The following is a 19,192-nucleotide window of genomic DNA, read 5'->3' on the forward strand; positions in this document are numbered from 1 at the left end:
TCCCATTCCAACCTGAGACCCTTTCTATAGCATGAGATGGGATATCCAACTCCTTCCCAATCCAATCCTGAGACCCTTCCGATAGCATGAGATGTGATATCTTAATGCTTCTACCAAACCTGAGACCGTTCCTATGGCATGAGATGTGATATCAAACTCCTTCCCATTCCAATCCTGAGACCCTTTCTATAGCTTGAGATGTGATATCCAACTCCTTCCCATTCCAACCTGAGACCCTTTCTATAGCATGAGATGGGATATCCAACTCCTTCCCAATCCAATCCTGAGACCCTTCCGATAGCATGAGATGTGATATCTCAATGCTTCTACCAAACCTGAGACCGTTCCTATGGCATGAGATGTGATATCAAACTCCTTCCCATTCCAATCCTGAGACCCTTCCTATAGCTTGAGATGTGATATCCAACTCCTTCCCATTCCAATCCTGCGACCCTTCCTATAGCATGAGATGTGATATCTCAATACTTCTAATACCAGACCTGAGATCCTTCCTATAACATGAGATGTGATATCCAACTCCTTCCCATTCCAATCCTGAGACCCTTCCTATACCATGAGATGTGATATCTCAATGTTTCTAATACCAAACCTGAGACCCGTCCTATAACATGACATGTGAGATCCAAATCCTTCCCCTTCCAAACCTGAGACCCTTCTTTTAGCATAAGATGTGATATCCAACTCCTTCCCATTCCAATCCTGAGACCCTTCTGATAGCAGAGATGTGATATCTCAATGGTTCTAATACCAAACCTGAGACCCGTCCTATAACATGAGATGTGAGATCCAAATCCTTCCCGTTCCAAACCTGAGATCCTTCCTATAGCATATGTGATATCCAACTGCTTCCCATTCAAAACCTGAGACCCTTCCTATAGCAAGAATGTAATATCCAACTCCTTCCCATTCCAATCCTGAGACCATTCCTTTAGCATGAGATGTGATATCCAACTCCGTCCCATTCCAATCCTGAGACCCTTACTATAGCATGAGATGTGATATCTCAATGTTTATAATACCAAACCTGAGATCCTTCCTATAAAATGAGATGTGATATCCAACTCCTTCTCATTCCAAACCTGAGACACTCCTATAGCATGAGATGTGATATCTCAATGCTTCTAACACCAAACCTGAGATCCATCCTATGACATGAGATGTGATATCTCAATAGTTCTAATACCAAACCTGAGATCCTTCCTATAGCCTGAGATGTGATATCCAACTCCTTCCCATTCCAAACCGGAGACCCTTCCTTTAGCATGAGATGTGATATCCAACTCCGTCCCATTCCAATCCTGAGACCCTTACTATAGCATGAGATGTGATATCTCAATGCTTATAATACCAAACCTGAGATCCTTCCTATAAAATGAGATGTGATATCCAACTCCTTCTCATTCCAAACCTGAGACACTCCTATAGCATGAGATGTGATATCTCAATGCTTCTAATACCAAACCTGAGATCCATCCTATGACATGAGATGTGATATCTCAATAGTTCTAATACCAAACCTGAGATCCTTCCTATAGCCTGAGATGTGATATCCAACTCCTTCCCATTCCAATCCCGAGACCCTTCCTATAGCATGAGATGTGATATCTCAATGCTTCTAATATCAAACCTGAATCCTTCCTATAACATGAGATGTGATATCCAACTCCTTCCCATTCCAAACCTAAGACCCTTCCTATAGCATGAGATGTGATATGTCATGCTTCTAATACCAAACCTGAGACCCTTCTTATAGCATGAGATGTGATATCCAACTCCTTCCCATCCCAAACCAGTGACCCTTCCTATAGTATGAGATGTGATATATCAGTGCTTCTAATACCAAACCTGAGACCCTTCATATAGCATGAGATGTTATCTCCAACTCCTTCCCATCCCAAAACAGAGATCCTTCCTATAGTATGAGATGTGATATCTCAATTCTTCTAATACCAAACCTGAGACCCTTCCTATATCATGAGATGGGATATCCAACTCCTTTCCATTCCAATCCTGAGACTTCCGATAGCAGAGAGGTGATATCTCAATGCTTATACCAAACCTGAGACCCTTCCTATAACATGAGATGTGATATCCAACTCCTTCCCGTTCCAAACCTGAGACCCTTCATATAGCATATGTGATATCCAACTCCTTCCCATTCCAAACCTGAGACCCTTCCTATAGCAAGAATGTAATATCCAACTCCTTCCCATTCCAATCCTGAGACCATCCCTATAGCATGAGATGTGATATCTCAATGCTTCTAATGCCAAACCTGAGATCCTTCCTATGACATGAGATGTGATATCCAATTCCATCCCATTCCAAACCTGAGATCCTTCCTACAGCATGCAATGTGATATCTCAATGCTTCTAATACCAAACCTGAGACCCGTCTTATAACATGAGATGGGATATCCAAGTCCTTCCCATTCCAATCCTGAGACCCTTCCGATAGCAGAGATGTGATATCTCAATGTTAATACCAAACCTGAAACCCTTCCTATGGCATGAGATGTCATATACAACTCCTTCCCATTCCAATCCGGAGACCCTTCCTATAGCATGAGATGTGATATCTAAATGCTTCTACCAAACCTGAGACCCTTCCTATAGCATGAGGTGTGATATCCAACTCCTTCCCATTCCAAACCTGAGACCCTTCCTATAGCATGAGATGTCATATCTTAATGCTTCTATAACAAGACCTGAGATCCTTCCTATAATATGAGATGTGATATCCAACTCCTTCCCATTCCAAACCTGAGACCCTTCCTGTAGCATGAGATGTTATATCCAACTCCTTCCCATTCCAATACTGAGACCCTTCCTATAGCATGATATGTGATATCTCAATGCTTCTAATACCAAACCTGAGTCCCTTCCTATAGCATGAGATGTGATATCCAACTCCTTCCCTTTCCAAACCTGAGACCATTCCTTTAGCATGAGATGTGATATCCAACTCCTTCCTATTCCAATCCTGAGAGCCTTCCTATAGCATCAGATGCGCTATCCAAGTCCTTCCCATTCCAATCCTGAGACCCTTCCTATAACATGAGATGTGATATCCAACTCCTTCCCGTTCCAACCTGAGACCCTTTCTATAGCATGAGATGGGATATCCACCTCCTTCCCAATCCAATCCTGAGACCCTTCCGATAGCATGAGATGTGATATCTCAATGCTTCTACCAAACCTGAGACCGTTCCTATGGCATGAGATGTGATATCAAACTCCTTCCCATTCCAATCCTGAGACCCTTCCTATAACATGAGATGTTATATCCAACTCCTTCCGATTCCAGACCTGAGACCCTTCCTATACCATGAGATGAGATATCTCAATTTTTCCAATACCAAACCTGAGACCATTCCTATTGCAAGAGATGTGATATCCAAATCCTTCCCATTCCAAACCTGAGACCCTTCCTATAGCATGAGATGTGATATCCAACTTCTTCCCATTCCAATCCTGCGTCTCTTCATATAGCATGAAATCTGATATCTCAGTGCTTCTAATACAAACCTGAGACCCTTCCTTTAGCATGAGATGTGATATCCAACTCCTTCCCATTCCAATCCTGAGACCCTTCCTATAACATGAGATGTGATATCCAAGTCCTTCCCATTCCAATCCTGAGACCCTTCCTATAACATGAGATGTGATATCAAACTCCTTCCTGTTAAGACGGATTTCTGAACTCTGTCCTGGTGGCGCAGAAGTTCAGAAGGCCAACCTAATTACTTGGAACAGGGTAACCTCTGGACAAGCCAGACCAATCAAGGTAGCGATCGCGGCGGTCAAGACTAGGTCTCAAGGGGGGTGAGGGTGACTGAAAGCCCGCAATGAGCACACAAAGCAAGGTTACTTACAAACTACTCCAAACAGGTGTTATATTAAAAATATATACACATTTATTCCAAGGCCTTTAAAACAATGACCGTAGCGAGAAATCACAATACAACTCTAGTAAACACATACCATACCAATACAATATATATACAAATAGAACAAGTCTCAAGCGTTAGATGCACGAAATGTGTAGTCCACCTAAAAGGGAAGGAAAACAGGCAGTGCGAAATAATGCTTAGACCCAGACCGCCTTCAGAGGCACCTAACTAAAAGGAAGTCCGAGCCCTGCGAAGAGTGGAGCCTTGTGCTCAAATGTAACTGCACACGCTGGTGCCGCCGGGCAAAAGGGGAGTCTCTTCGAGGGAAATCAGGCAGTTCAGTTTAGTGCACAAATGAAGAACAAGTTCCGCGACTCAAGCGCAGCCTCCACTGTGGGCAGAAGCAGAGCGCGAGTACGAAAAAGGGGTGCTGTTTGACACAGCGGGGAAAAGCTATGGGCTCCAGTGTTAGGCAGAAACCTGTGCAGTTCCCTTAGGGAACACTGCAAAAGATTTAAGACTACAGGTATAGCAGTAAACCCACTTGGTAGCAGTCCGCACCACCCAGGTTTACCTGGTAGCTGTGGCTGAGCAGTCAGACTTCCCTCAAGAAGAGTTAGGCAGTATGTAAAGTATACACAATAGGTACTCAAATACAATAGCACAAGCAAACACTGACCAGAGCTTGGTTTCAAAAGTATATAGTTATTTATTTATTAAACACACATAAGTTGAAATCACTCTAGCAAAATATAGTAAAAACACTTCAAACACAGTTATAATGAAAGCAGTTTCAACCCTTACTCCTATCTAGACAACTCTAGGTTAACACCACATAATTCGAACAGAGGTGAGTGCTTAACGTTAGATGACACTCTAGTAGATTCAAGAAAGGGATAAAAAGAAACAGAAATAGGTTAAACACACCACTCTAAGGTCCAGAACACTTGCAATAGGCTCAAAGAAGTACAAAGTCACAGGTGAGCAAAAGTCACTAGGCAGGGCCCACTCTTAGAGTAGCCGGAGCGAAAATGTGCCCAAGATCACACTGTTATTAGGGATTCAAAGTCTTGCAAAGAGTTAGAAAGAGTTTAGAGTGGCTTAGAAAGTTTAGCCAGGGTGTCCCAGGCACTCCCAGGTTCGAAAGCCGGGGGCTAAATCTACCCCGTACAGTCGGTGGCAAGGGAAGCCAGGCGGAACACGGTACCTTAAGCGGAAAGGATCCTCCAGCGGTGGCAGTTGTTCCAGGCAGTGGCAGCAAGGCTCGACGTCGGTCAGGGGAGAAGAAGTTCTCGCTGAAGAGCAGAAGAAGAAGGTCGTTGCACTGCCTGGGAAGAAACCAGCCGCGGAGTCCTCCGGTTAAAGGGTTGTACCGACTTTCGCGGTTAGGGGTAAAAGTGTGGTATTCCGGTTGCCGGGGTGCTTGGCACGGGCAAGGCGGCCACGAGATACCTCGAGAAGCGGAAAGAAGGTGAAAACTGGTTGTCCCCACCAGTCAAGGGAAGGAGCCACTCCGTTAAGAGTTCTCCTCGGTCGTTGGAAAAAGTGGTGAGACGGTTCAGCAGGGCTCCACCGGGTGGTGTCGTCGAAGCAGGTCGGCTCAGCTCTTCCCTCGTCGGATTCTTGGTCCTGTGGCGACTTCTGAAGTTCCAGTCCCCAAAGCCCTGCTTTTATGCAGCAAACCCCCATTCACCCAGCCTAGCTGTCACTCAAACATGCTAAGTGGTGAGCCGGCCGGCTCACCACTTGGGCCAATCAGGACGGAGTGCGACTTGAGTTACCAAGGTAACTCAGTCCAGGGTGCCTAAATCCCCCTCCACCCCTCCTAAGTACCCCAGACAGAGTGGCACCACTTTGGAGGGCTTCTGTGGAGAAGCCCGCCAAAAGTGGAACAAAGGGCTCCACTTTGGGTCAGAGTTACAGAGGCGAACGCCAACGCCATTTTAGAATCAAGTTTTGGCAAACAATCCCAACCGGAGTTATAATAATAAATATATAAACCGGCGGTATGTTTAAGGCTACCGTAAATAAATAATTAAATGTGTTAGCCTAAAACAATGGGAAATCCCATAGGGAAATATTCGCGGTCGAATATAAAAAGTAGTTTCCACTGCCACCAGCCAAAACTCGATCAGGGGGGACGGAGACGTGCCCCCTCGACTAACAGACCCTGGGGCAATCGAATTGCCCCAGCCAGTACGTCCACAATATGATGGTTTGTACTGGTTCTGTTCAGGATTCAAGACTAGCAAAGTCTTTGGTGACTTTACATGCCCTGGGAGACAGTAGTCAGTCCCAGGGTATGGAGTCTATGTTGGGGAGTCCCTAGGACACCCCTGGGTCACGGCACAGAGGGTGCTGTGTAACCCACATCACAAAAATACATAAGGCCCTATAGAGTAAAAGACCCCATAGCCCATTCACCACAAGGTTTAACCAAGAAAACACACTTCAACATGCCCAAGAGTGAGGGTAAAAGAGTCTCACTCTTGGCAGGAGAAAAAAAGAAACCCCAGAAATCCAGCAAAGCTGCTGGGGGACTCACTAGGTAGGGAAATTCAGCCTAAACAGAGAATTCTCCCTAACACTCCTGCAGGAGGGCGACCAGTTCCTAGCTATGCTACTCACCGGTCCCCGATGCAAGCAGACCCAGGCTTCTCCGCGTCCGTTTCAGTAGCTGGCAGGTTCAGAAGAGCAGGGAACGCCTCGTCGTCGTGTTGAGTAAAAAGACGTCCCAATCGAAGAAACCCGCACAGTTTGTTACCCCTGCAGGGCAACGGAGCGGCCGTGTGTATCTGAGCCAAATGTACACTACTCACTTCAGACCTGGGAACACCAAGTGTACGAAGCATGTGAGAGTGACAAGGACTCGAAATACTACACAACCTGGCGGCGGTTACAGAGCAAGACTCCCGTGTAAGCTCGTCAGTCAGCTGGATGGCCCAGAGACGCTTTCGAAGGCTTACTGGCAGGAGATGGTGAAGATGCCGAGAATAGCTGTTCCCGCTATTCCAAGGGTCGAAGTACCAGTACAGGCCTTCTGGTTCGATCAAAGGTGAAAAGGGTTTCACAAGGCGACAGCAGTGCATAGGAGAAGTCCTTCAGCGGGTCACCAGCGATTCCTCGGTCCAGCCTCTTGGTTGCAGGATACTTGGCTCCTGTATTCCTTCGTTCGTGAGAACTCAGGAGATCGACATGGTAGTGGTGTTTCCAGCCCCCTCTTATCCACGGTTCCCTTCGCGCCAATCACGGACCACGGTGGTCCCAGGCATTCACACCACCCTAGACTCTCTGGCACCCAGGATGTGTATTGGGACCAGACATCCCAGCCCACATCCTGGAGGCACACACAAGACATGTAGAAGCCAGCGAAAGCATCCGTGTTTCGCGGGAAAGTACATGCCCAAATAAGGAAGGCCCCGGGTCGGCTCGACCTGGGGAAGGTGAAGGGAGCAAGACGGTCAGCGGACAGGACAAAGGAGCTTCGTGGTCTGGCCATTTTGGGAGCCAGGCCACCATTTTGGATTAAGCGCGAGAAACGCGCTTAGAACGCCAAAAGGAGCTCAAAACACAAGAAACGATCGCTGCCACCATTCCCGTCCCTGAATCACTTGCACGGATCAGATACAATCCTTAACGAGTATCTAGGGCCTGTAGAAGGCTAGAGACCCAAGAGAGCTGTAACTTAGCTTACAGTGCCCTCTTGTGTCATGTTGCACGAAAGCCGCAACATGATAAAAGAAACTACGGGAAACAGCGTTCCCCGGTACTGACTGTCTTAAGGGCATGTCAGTTTCCCCGTAAGAAAGGAGCGAAAGCCCAGAGGAGTGAAGTGAACAAGAGTGAAAAACAACAGCAAAAAGTTTAGGGGTTGCCACATGGAAGGAAAATTACCTACAATTACGAAATCTTTCCTAACACATATGCTATAGGAAGGGTCTCAGGATTGGAATGGGAAAGAGTTGGATATCACATCTCATGCTATAGGAAGGGTCTCAGGTTTGGTATTACAAGCATTGAGATATCACATCTCATGCTACAGGAAGGGTCTCAGGATTGGAATGGGAAGGAGTCGGATATCAGATCTCATGCTATAGGAAGGGTCGCAGTTTTGGAATGGGAAGGAGTTGGATATGACTTATGCTATAGGAAGGGTCTCAGGTTTGGTATAAGCATTGAGATATCACATCTCTGCTATCAGAAGGGTCTCAGGATTGGAATGGGAAGGAGTTGGATATCACATCTTATGCTAAAGGAAGGGTCTCAGGTTTGGAAGGGGAAGGATTTGGATCTCACATCTCATGTTATAGGACAGGTCTCAGGTTTGGTATTAGAAACATTGAGATATCACATCTCATGGTATAGGAAGGGTCTCAGGATTGGAATGGGAAGGAGTTGGATATCACATCTCATGTTATAGGAAGGATCTCAGGTTTGGTATTAGAAGCATTGAGATATCACATCTCATGCTATAGGAAGGGTCTTAGGTTTGGTACTAGAAACATTGAGATATCACATCTCATGGCATAGGAAGGGTCTCAGGTTTGGTATTAGAAGCACTGAGATCTCACATCTCATGTTATAGGACAGTCTCAGGTTTGGTATTAGAAGCATTGAGATATAACATCTCATCTCATCTCATAGTAAAGGACGGGTCTCAGGATTGGAATGGGAAGGAGTTGGACATCACATATGCTATAGGAAGGGTCTCAGGTTTGGTAGAAGCATTGAGATATCACATCTCATGCTATCGGAAGGGTCTCAGGATTGGATTGGGAAGGAGTTGGATATCACATCTCATGTTATAGGAAGGATCTCAGGTTGGGTATTAATAGCTTTGAGATATCACATCTCATGCTATAGGAAGGGTCTCAGGATTGGAATGGGAAGGAGTTGGATATCACATCTCATGCTATAGGAAGGGTCTCAGGTTTGGTAGAAGCATTAGGATATCACATCTCATGCTATAGGAAGGGTCTCAGGATTGGAATGGGAAGGAGTTGGCTATCACATCTCATGCTAAAGGAAGGGTCTCAGGTTTGGAAGGGGAAGGATTTGGATATCACATCTCAATTTATAGGACGGGTCTGTGGTTTGGTACTAGAAGCATTGAGATATCATATCTCATGCTATCGGAAGGGTCTCAGGATTGGATTGGGAAGAAGTTGGATATCACATCTCATGTTATAGGAAGGGTCACAGGTTGGAATTGGAAGGATTGGATATCACATATCATGCTGTCGGAAGGGTCTCAGGATTGGAATGGGAAGGAGTTGGATATCACATCTCATGCTATAGGAAGGGTCTCAGGATTGGAATGGGAAAGAGTTGGATATCACATCTCATGATAAAGGAAGGGTCTCAGGTTTGGAAGGGGAAGGATTTGGATATCACATCTCCAGTTATAGGACGTGTCTGTGGTTTGTTATTAAAAGCATTGAGATATCACATCTCATGTTATAGGACAGTCTCAGGTTTGGTATTAGAAGCAATGAGATATAGCATCTCATAGTAAAGGACGGGTCTCAGGATTGGAATGGGAAGGAGTTGGACATCACATATGGTATAGGAAGGGTCTCAGGTTTGGTAGAAGCATTGAGATATCACATCTCATGCTATCGGAAGGGTCTCAGGATTGGATTGGGAAGGAGTTGGATATCACATCTCATGTTATAGGAAGGATCTCAGGTTTGGTATTAATAGCTTTGAGATATCACATCTCATGCTATAGGAAGGGTCTCAGGATTGGAATGGGAAGGAGTTGGATATCACATCTCATGTTATAGGAAGGGTCTCAGGATTGGATGGGAAGAGTTGTATATCACATCTCATGCTATAGGAAGGGTCTCAGGATTGGAATGGGAAAGAGTTGGATATCACATCTCATGATAAAGGAAGGGTCTCAGGTTTGGAAGGGGAAGGATTTGGATATCACATCTCAATTTATAGGACGGGTCTGTGGTTTGGTATTAGAAGCATTGAGATATCATATCTCATGCTATCGGAAGGGTCTCAGGATTGGATTGGGAAGAAGTTGGATATCACATCTCATGTTATAGGAAGGGTCTCAGGATTGGAATGGGAAGGATTTGGATATCACATCTCATGTTATAGGAAGGGTCACAGGATTGGAAAGGGAAGGAGTTGGATATCACATGTCATGCCATAGGAAGGGTCATAGGTTTGGTATTAGAAGCACTGGGATATCACATCTCATGTTATAGGACAGTCTCAGGTTTGGTATTAGAAGCATTGAGATATCACATCTCATGGTATAGGAAGGGTCTCAGGATTGGAATGGGAAGGTGTTGAATATCAAATCTCATGCTATAGGAACGATATAAGGTTTGGTAGAAGCATTGAGATATCACATTTCATGCTATAGGAAGGGTCTCAGGATTGGAATGGGAAGGAGTTGGATATCATCTCATGCTATAGGAACGGTCTCAGGATTGGAATGGGAATGAGTTGGATATCACATCCCATCCTATAGGAAGGGTCGCAGGTTTGGAATGGGAAGCATTTGGATATCACATCTCTTGCAATAGGAAGGGTCTTAGGTTTGGTACTAGAAACATTGATATATCACATCTCATGGTATAGGAAGGGTCTCAGGTTTGGTATTAGAAGCACTGAGATCTCACATCTCATGTTATAGGACAGTCTCAGGTTTGGTATTAGAAGCATTGAGATATCACATCTCATGGTGTAGGACGGGTCTCAGGATTGGAATGGGAAGGAGTTGGATATCACATCTCATGCTATAGGAAGGGTCTCAGGATTGGAATGGGAAGGAGTTTGATATCACATCTCATGCCATAGGAAGGTCTCAGGTATGGTAGAAGCATTAAGATATCACATCTCATGCTATCGGAAGGGTCTCAGGATTGGATTGGGAAGGAGTTGGATATCCCATCTCATGCTATAGGAAGGGTCACAGGTTGGAATTGGAAGGAGTTGGATATCACATCTCATGCTATCGGAAGGGTCTCAGGATTGGATTGGGAATGAGTTGGATATCACATCTCATGTTATAGGAAGGGTCTCAGGATTGGATGGGAAGAGTTGGATATCACATTCCATGCTATAGGAAGGGTCTCAGGATTGGAATGGGAAAGAGTAGGATATCACATCTCATGATAAAGGAAGGGTCTCAGGTTTGGAAGGGGAAGGATTTGGATATCACATCTCAAGTTATAGGACATGTCTGTGGTTTGGTATTAGAAGCATTGAGATATAACATCTCATAGTAAAGGACGGGTCTCAGGATTGGAATGGGAAGGAGTTGGACATCACATATGCTATAGGAAGGGTTTCAGGTTTGGTAGAAGCATTGAGATATCACATCACATGCTATCGGAAGGGTCTCAGGATTGGATTGGGAAGGAGTTGGATATCACATCTCATGTTATAGGAAGGATCTCAGGTTTGGTATTAATAGCTTTGAGATATCACATCTCATGCTATAGGAAGGGTCTCAGGTTTGGTAGAAGCATTAGGATATCACATCTCATGCTATAGGTAGGGTCTCAGGATTGGAATGGGAAGGAGTTGGCTATCACATCTCATGCCAAAGGAAGGGTCTCAGGTTTGGAAGGGGAAGGATTTGGATATCACATCTCAATTTATAGGACGGGTCTGTGGTTTGGTATTAGAAGCATTGAGATATCATATCTCATGCTATCGGAAGGGTCTCAGGATTGGATTGGGAAGAAGTTGGATATCACATCTCATGTTATAGGAAGGGTCTCAGGATTGGAATGGGAAGGATTTGGATATCACATCTCATGTTATAGGACGGGTCACAGGTTGGAATTGGAAGGATTGGATATCACATATCATGCTATCGGAAGGGTCTCAGGATTGGAATGGGAAGGAGTTGGATATCACATCTCATGCTATAGGGAGGGTCTCAGGTTTGATATTAGAAGCATTGAGATATCATATCTCATGCTATCGGAAGGGTCTCAGGATTGGATTGGGAAGGAGTTGGATATCACATCTCATGCTATAGGAAGGGTCTCAGGTTTGGTAGAAGCATTGGGATATCACATCTCATGCTATAGGAAGGGTCTCAGGTTTGGAAGGGGAAGGATTTGGATATCACATCTCAAGTTATAGGACGGGACTGTGGTTTGGTATTAGAAGCATTGAGATATCATATCTCATGCTATCGGAAGGGTCTCAGGATTGGATTGGGAAGGATTTGGATATCACATCTCATGTTATAGGAAGGCTCTCAGGTTTGTTATTAGAAGCATTGAGATATCACATCTCATGTTATAGGACAGTCTCAGGTTTGGTATTAGACGCATTGAGATATCACATCTCATGTTATAGGACAGTCTCAGGTTTGGTATTAGAAGCATTGAGATATCATATCTCATGGTATAGGACGGGTCTCAGGATTGGAATGGGAAGGAGTTGGATATCACATCTCATGCTAAAGGAAGGGTCTCAGGTTTGGAAGGGGAATGATTTGGATATCACATCTCAATATATAGGATGGGTATGTGGTTTGGTATTAGAAGCATTGAGATATATCTCATGCTATCGGAAGGGTCTCAGGATTGGATTGGGAAGGAGTTGGATATCACATCTCATGTTATAGGAAGGGTCTCAGGATTGGAATGGGAATGATTTGGATATCACATCTCATGTTATAGGAAGGGTCTCAGGTTTGTTATTAGAAGCATTGAGATATCACATCTCATGTTATAGGACAGTCTAAGGTTTGGTATTAGAAGCATTGAGATATCACATTTCATGGTATAGGACGGGTCTCAGGATTGGAATGGGAAGGTGTTGGATATCACATCTCATACCATAGGAAAGGTCTCAGGATTGGAATGGGAAGGAGTATGATATCACATCTCATGCCATAGGAAGGTCTCAGGTATGGTAGAAGCATTAAGATATCACATCTCATGCTATCGGAAGGGTCTAAGGATTGGATCGGGAAGGAGTTGGATATCCAATCTCATGCTATAGGAAGGGTCACAGGTTGGAATTGGAAGGAGTTGGATATCACATCTCATGCTATCGGAAGGCTCTCAGGATTGGTTTGGGAAGGTGTTGGATATCACATCTCATGTTATAGGAAGGGTCTCAGGATTGGATGGAAGAGTTGGATATCACATCTCATGCTATAGGAAGGGTCTCAGGTTTGGTAGAAGCATTGAGATATCACATCTCATGCTATAGGAAGGGTCTCAGGATTGGAATGGAAAGGAGTTGGATATCACATCTCATGATAAAGGAAGGGTCTCAGGTTTGGAAGGGGAAGGATTTGGATATCACATCTCAAGTTATAGGACGGGTCTGTGGTTTGGTATTAGAAGCATTGAGATATCATATCTCATGCTATCGGAAGGGTCTCAGAATTGGATTGGGAAGGAGTTGGATATCACATCTCATGTTATAGGAAGGGTCTCAAGATTGGAATGGGAAGGACTTGGATATCACATCTCATGTTATAGGAAGGGTCTCAGGTTTGTTATTAAGAGCATTGAGATATCACATCTCATGTTATAGGACAGTCTCAGGTTTGGTATTAGAAGCATTGAGATATAACATCTCATAGTATATGACGGGTCTCAGGATTGGAATGGGAAGGAGTTGGATATCACACCTCATGCTATAGGAAGGGTCTCTGGTTTGGTAGAAGCATTGAGATATCACATCTCATGCTATCGGAAGGGTCTCAGGATTGGATTGGGAAGGAGTTGGATATCACATCTCATGTTATAGGAAGGATCTCAGGTTTGGTATTAATAGCATTGAGATATCACATCTCATGTTATAGGACAGTCTCAGGTTTGGTATTAGAAGCATTGAGATATAACATCTCATAGTTTATGACGGGTCTCAGGATTGGAATGGGAAGGAGTTGGATATCACATCTCATGCTACAGGAAGGGTCTCAGGTTTGGTAGAAGCATTGAGATATCACATCTCATGCTATCGGAAGGGTCTCAGGATTGGAATGGGAAGGAGTTGGCTATCACATCTCATGCTAAAGGAAGGGTCTCAGGTTTGGAAGGGGAAGGATTTGGATATCACATCTCAATTTATAGGACGGGTCTGTGGTTTGGTATTAGAAGCATTGAGATATCATATCTCATGCTATCGGAAGGGTCTCAGGATTGGATTGGGAAGAAGTTGGATATCACATCTCATGTTATAGGAAGGGTCTCAGGATTGGAATGGGAAGGATTTGGATATCACATGTAATGTTATAGGAAGGGTCACAGGTTGGAATTGGAAGGATTGGATATCACATATCATGCTATCGAAAGGGTCTCAGGATTGGAATGGGAAGGAGTTGGATATCACATCTCATGCTATAGGGAGGGTCTCAGGTTTGATATTAGACGCATTGAGATATCATATCTCATGCTATCGGAAGGGTCTCAGGATTGGATTGGGAAGGAGTTGGATATCACATCTCATGCTATAGGAAGGGTCTCAGGTTTGGTAGAAGCATTGGGATATCACATCTCATGCTATAGGAAGGGTCTCAGGATTGGAATGGAAAGGAGTTTGATATCACATCTCATGATAAAGGAAGGGTCTCAGGTTTGGAAGGGGAAGGATTTGGATATCACATCTCAAGTTATAGGACGGGACTGTGGTTTGGTATTAGAAGCATTGAGATATCAGATCTCATGCTATCGGAAGGCTCTCAGGTGTGTTATTAGAAGCATTGAGATATCACATCTCATGTTATAGGACAGTCTCAGGTTTGGTATTAGACGCATTGAGATATCACATCTCATGTTATAGGACAGTCTCAGGTTTGGTATTAGAAGCATTGAGATATCATATCTCATGGTATAGGACGGGTCTCAGGATTGGAATGGGAAGGAGTTGGATATCACATCTCATGCTAAAGGAAGGGTCTCAGGTTTGGAAGGGGAATGATTTGGATATCACATCTCAATATATAGGATGGGTCTGTGGTTTGGTATTAGAAGCATTGAGATATATCTCATGCTATCGCAAGGGTCTCAGGATTGGATTGGGAAGGAGTTGGATATCACATCTCATGTTATAGGAAGGGTCTCAGGATTGGAATGGGAATGATTTGGATATCACATCTCATGTTATAGGAAGGGTCTCGGGTTTGTTATTAGAAGCATTGAGATATCACATCTCATGTTATAGGACAGTCTAAGGTTTGGTATTAGAAGCATTGAGATATCACATTTCATGGTATAGGACGGGTCTCAGGATTGGAATGGGAAGGTGTTGGATATCACATCTCATGCCATAGGAAGGGTCTCAGGATTGGAATGGGAAGGAGTTTGATATCACATCTCATGCCATAGGAAGGTCTCAGGTATGGTAGAAGCATTAAGATATCACATTTCATGCTATCAGAAGGGTCTAAGGATTGGATCGGGAAGGAGTTGGATATCCCATCTCATGCTATAGGAAGGGTCACAGGTTGGAATTGGAAGGAGTTGGATATCACATCTCATGCTATCGGAAGGGTCTCAGGATTGGATTGGGAAGGTGTTGGATATCACATCTCATATTATAGGAAGGGTCTCAGGATTGGATGGAAGAGTTGGATATCACATCTCATGCTATAGGAAGGGTCTCAGGTTTGATAGAAGCATTGAGATATCACATCTCATGCTATAGGAAGGGTCTCAGGATTGGAATGGAAAGGAGTTGGATATCACATCTCATGATAAAGGAAGGGTCTCAGGTTTGGAAGGTGAAGGATTTGGATATCACATCTCAAGTTATAGGACGGGTCTGTGGTTTGGTATTAGAAGCATTGAGATATCATATCTCATGCTATCGGAAGGGTCTCAGGATTGGATTGGGAAGGAGTTGGATATCACATCTCAAGTTATAGGAAGGGTCTCAAGATTGGAATGGGAAGGACTTGGATATCACATCTCATGTTATAGGAAGGGTCTCAGGTTTGCTAATAAAAGCGTTGAGATATCACATCTCATGTTATAGGACAGTCTCAGGTTTGGTATTAGAAGCATTGAGATATAACATCTCATAGTATATGACGGGTCTCAGGATTGGAATGGGAAGGAATTGGATATCACATCTCATGCTATAGGAAGGGTCTCAGGTTTGGTAGAAGCATTGAGATATCACATCTCATGCTATCGGAAGGGTCTCAGGATTGGATTGGGAAGGAGTTGGATATCACATCTCATGTTATAGGAAGGATCTCAGGTTTGGTATTAATAGCATTGAGATATCACATCTCATGCTATAGGAAGGGTCTCAGGATTGGAATGGGAAGGAGTTTGATATCACATCTCATGCCATAGGAAGGTCCCAGGTATTGTAGCAGAATTAAGATATCACATCTCATGCTATCGGAAGGGTCTAAAGATTGGATCGGGAAGGAGTTGGATATCCCATCTCATGCTATAGGAAGGGTCACAGGTTGGAATTGGAAGGAGTTGGATATCACATCTCATGCTATCGGAAGGGTCTCACGATTGGATTGGGAAGGTGTTGGATATCACATCTCATGTTATAGGAAGGGTCTCAGGGTTGGATGGAAGAGTTGGATACCACATCTCATGCTATAGGAAGGGTCTCAGGTTTGGTAGAAGCATTGAGATATCACATCTCATGCTATAGGAAGGGTCTCAGGATTGGAATGGAAAGGAGTTGGATATCACATCTCATGATAAAGGAAGCGTCTCAGGTTTGGAAGGGGAAGGATTTGGATATCACATCTCAAGTTATAGGACGGGTCTGTGGTTTGGTATTAGAAGCATTCAGATATCATATCTCATGCTATCGGAAGGGTCTCAGGATTGGATTGGGAAGGAGTTGGATATCACATCTCATGTTATAGGAAGGGTCTCAAGATTGGAATGGGAAGTGTTAAGACGGATTTCTGAACTCTGTCCTGGTGGCGCAGAAGTTCAGAAGGCCAACCTAATTACTTGGAACAGGGTAACCTCTGGACGAGCCAGACCAATCAAGGTAGCGATCGCGGCGGTCAAGACTAGGTCTCAAGAGGGGTGAGGGTGACTGAAAGCCCGCAATGAGCACACAAAGCAAGAGCGCTTACAAACTACTCCAAACAGTTGTTATATCAAAAATATATACACATTTATTTTAAGGCCTTTAAAACAACGACCGCAGTGAGAAAATCACAGTATCACAATATTAAACCAACACATACCATATCAACACAATATATATACAAATACGACAGTCTTAAGCATTAGAGGCACGAAATGTGTAGTCCACCTGCAAGGGAAGGAAAACAGGCAGTGCGATAATGCTTTAGACGCAGTTCGCCTTCAGATGCACCTAACTAGATGGAAGTCCGAGCCCTGCGAAGAGTGGAGCCTTGTGCTCAAAGTACCTGCCACGCTGGTGCCAACGGGCAAAAGGGGAAGCTCTTCGGAGGAAGTCAGGCAGTTCGGGTTAGTGCACAGCAGAAGGAGAACAGGTTCCGCAAGTCAAGCGCAGCCTCCACAGCGAGCAGAAGCAGAGTGCGAGTACGGACAAAAGGGTGCTGTTTTTACACAGCGGGGAAAAGCAATGGGCTACTGCAGGAGGGCGACCAGATCCTAGCTAAACTACTCACCGGTCCCCGAAGCAAGCAGACCCAGGCTTCTCCACGTTAGTTTCAGCAGCTGGCAGGTTCAGAAGAGCAGGGAACGCCTCGTAGTCATGTAGAGCAAAAAGACGTCCCAATCGACGAAACCAGCACAGTTTGTTGCCGCAGCAGGACAACGGAGCGGCCGTGTGTATCCGAGCCAAATGTACACTCCTCCCTTCAGACTTGGGAACGCCAAGTGTACGAAGCGTGGGAGAGTGACAAGGACTCGAAATACAACACAACCTGGTGGCGGTTACAGAGCAGGACTCCCTTGTAAGCTGGTCAGTCAACTGGATGGCCCAGAGACACTTCCGAAGGCTTACTTGGCAGGAGTTGATGAAGTCGCCGGGAATAGCTGTTCCTGCTATTCCAAAGGTCGAAGCACCAGTACAGGCCTTCTGGTTCGATCAAAGGAGGAAAGGGTTTCACAGGACGACAGCAGTGCAAAGGAGGAGTCCTTCAGCGGGTCACCAGCGATTCCTCGGTCCAGCCTCTTGGTTGCAGGATACTTGGCTCCTGTATTCCTTCGTTCGTGAGAACTCAGGAGATCGACATGGTAGTGGTGTTTCCAGCCCCCTCTTATCCACGGTTCCCTTCGCGCCAAAACGGAGGGGAGCCAATGGGAGATCCGCTCATCAACACACATACCATACGCGGACCAATCACGGACCACGGTGGTCCCAGGCATTCACACCACCCTAGACTCTCTGGCACCCAGGATGTGTATTGGGACCAGACATCCCAGCCCACACCCTGGAGGCACACAAACAACATGTAGAAGCCCGCGAAAGCAACCACGTTTCGCGGGAAAGTACATGCCCAAATAAGGAAGGCCCCGGGTCGCTCGACCTGGGGAAGGTGAAGGGAGCAAGACGGTCAGTGGACAAGACAAAGGAGCCTCGTGGTCTGGCCATTTTGGGAGCCAGGCCACCATTTTGGGTTCAGTGCGAAAAACGTGCTCAGAACGCCAAAAGGAGCTCAAAATAAACAAAACGATCGCTGCCACCATTCCAGTCCCTGAATGACTTGCACCGATCAAAATACCATCCTAAAAGAGTATCTAGAGCCTGTAGAAGGCTAGAGAACCATGAGAGCTGTAACTTAGCTTACAGTGCCCTCTTGTGTCATGTTGCACTAAAGCCGCAACACGATAAAAGACACTACGGGAAACAGCGTTCCCCGGTACTGACTGTCTTAAGGGCATGTCAGTTTCCCCGTAAGAAAGGAGCGAAAGCCCAGAGGAGTGCGGCAGAAGGCTGCACTTCTCTGGCAAAGTCAAGAACAAGGTGAAAACAACAGCAAAAAGTTTAGGGGTTGCCACATGGAAGGAAAATTACCTACAATTACGAAATCTTTCCTAACACTCGCCCCTCCCAGACTATGGACAGGGGGAACTAATCCACCCCTGGATGAGTCTCTTGTTCAGGTCGGTTAAACATTCTGGACAACCCATCAGCATTGCTATGTTGGACACCTGGCCTATGCTCAATAGTGAAGTCGAAGCCTTGTAGACTTATGGACCACCTAAGCAACTTTGGATTCTCCCCCTTCATGTTCATTAGCCACTTTAACGGCTTATGGTCAGTCTGCACAGTGAAGTGGGTCCCATAGAGGTAGGGCCTCAGCTTCCTTAGGGCCCACACAACAGAGAAACATTCTTTCTCTACCGTGGACC

This window comes from Ambystoma mexicanum, chromosome 14 (genome assembly GCF_040938575.1).
Source record: "Ambystoma mexicanum isolate Mex_15411 chromosome 14, UKY_AmexF1_1, whole genome shotgun sequence".
Taxonomy (NCBI): Eukaryota; Metazoa; Chordata; class Amphibia; order Caudata; family Ambystomatidae; genus Ambystoma; species Ambystoma mexicanum.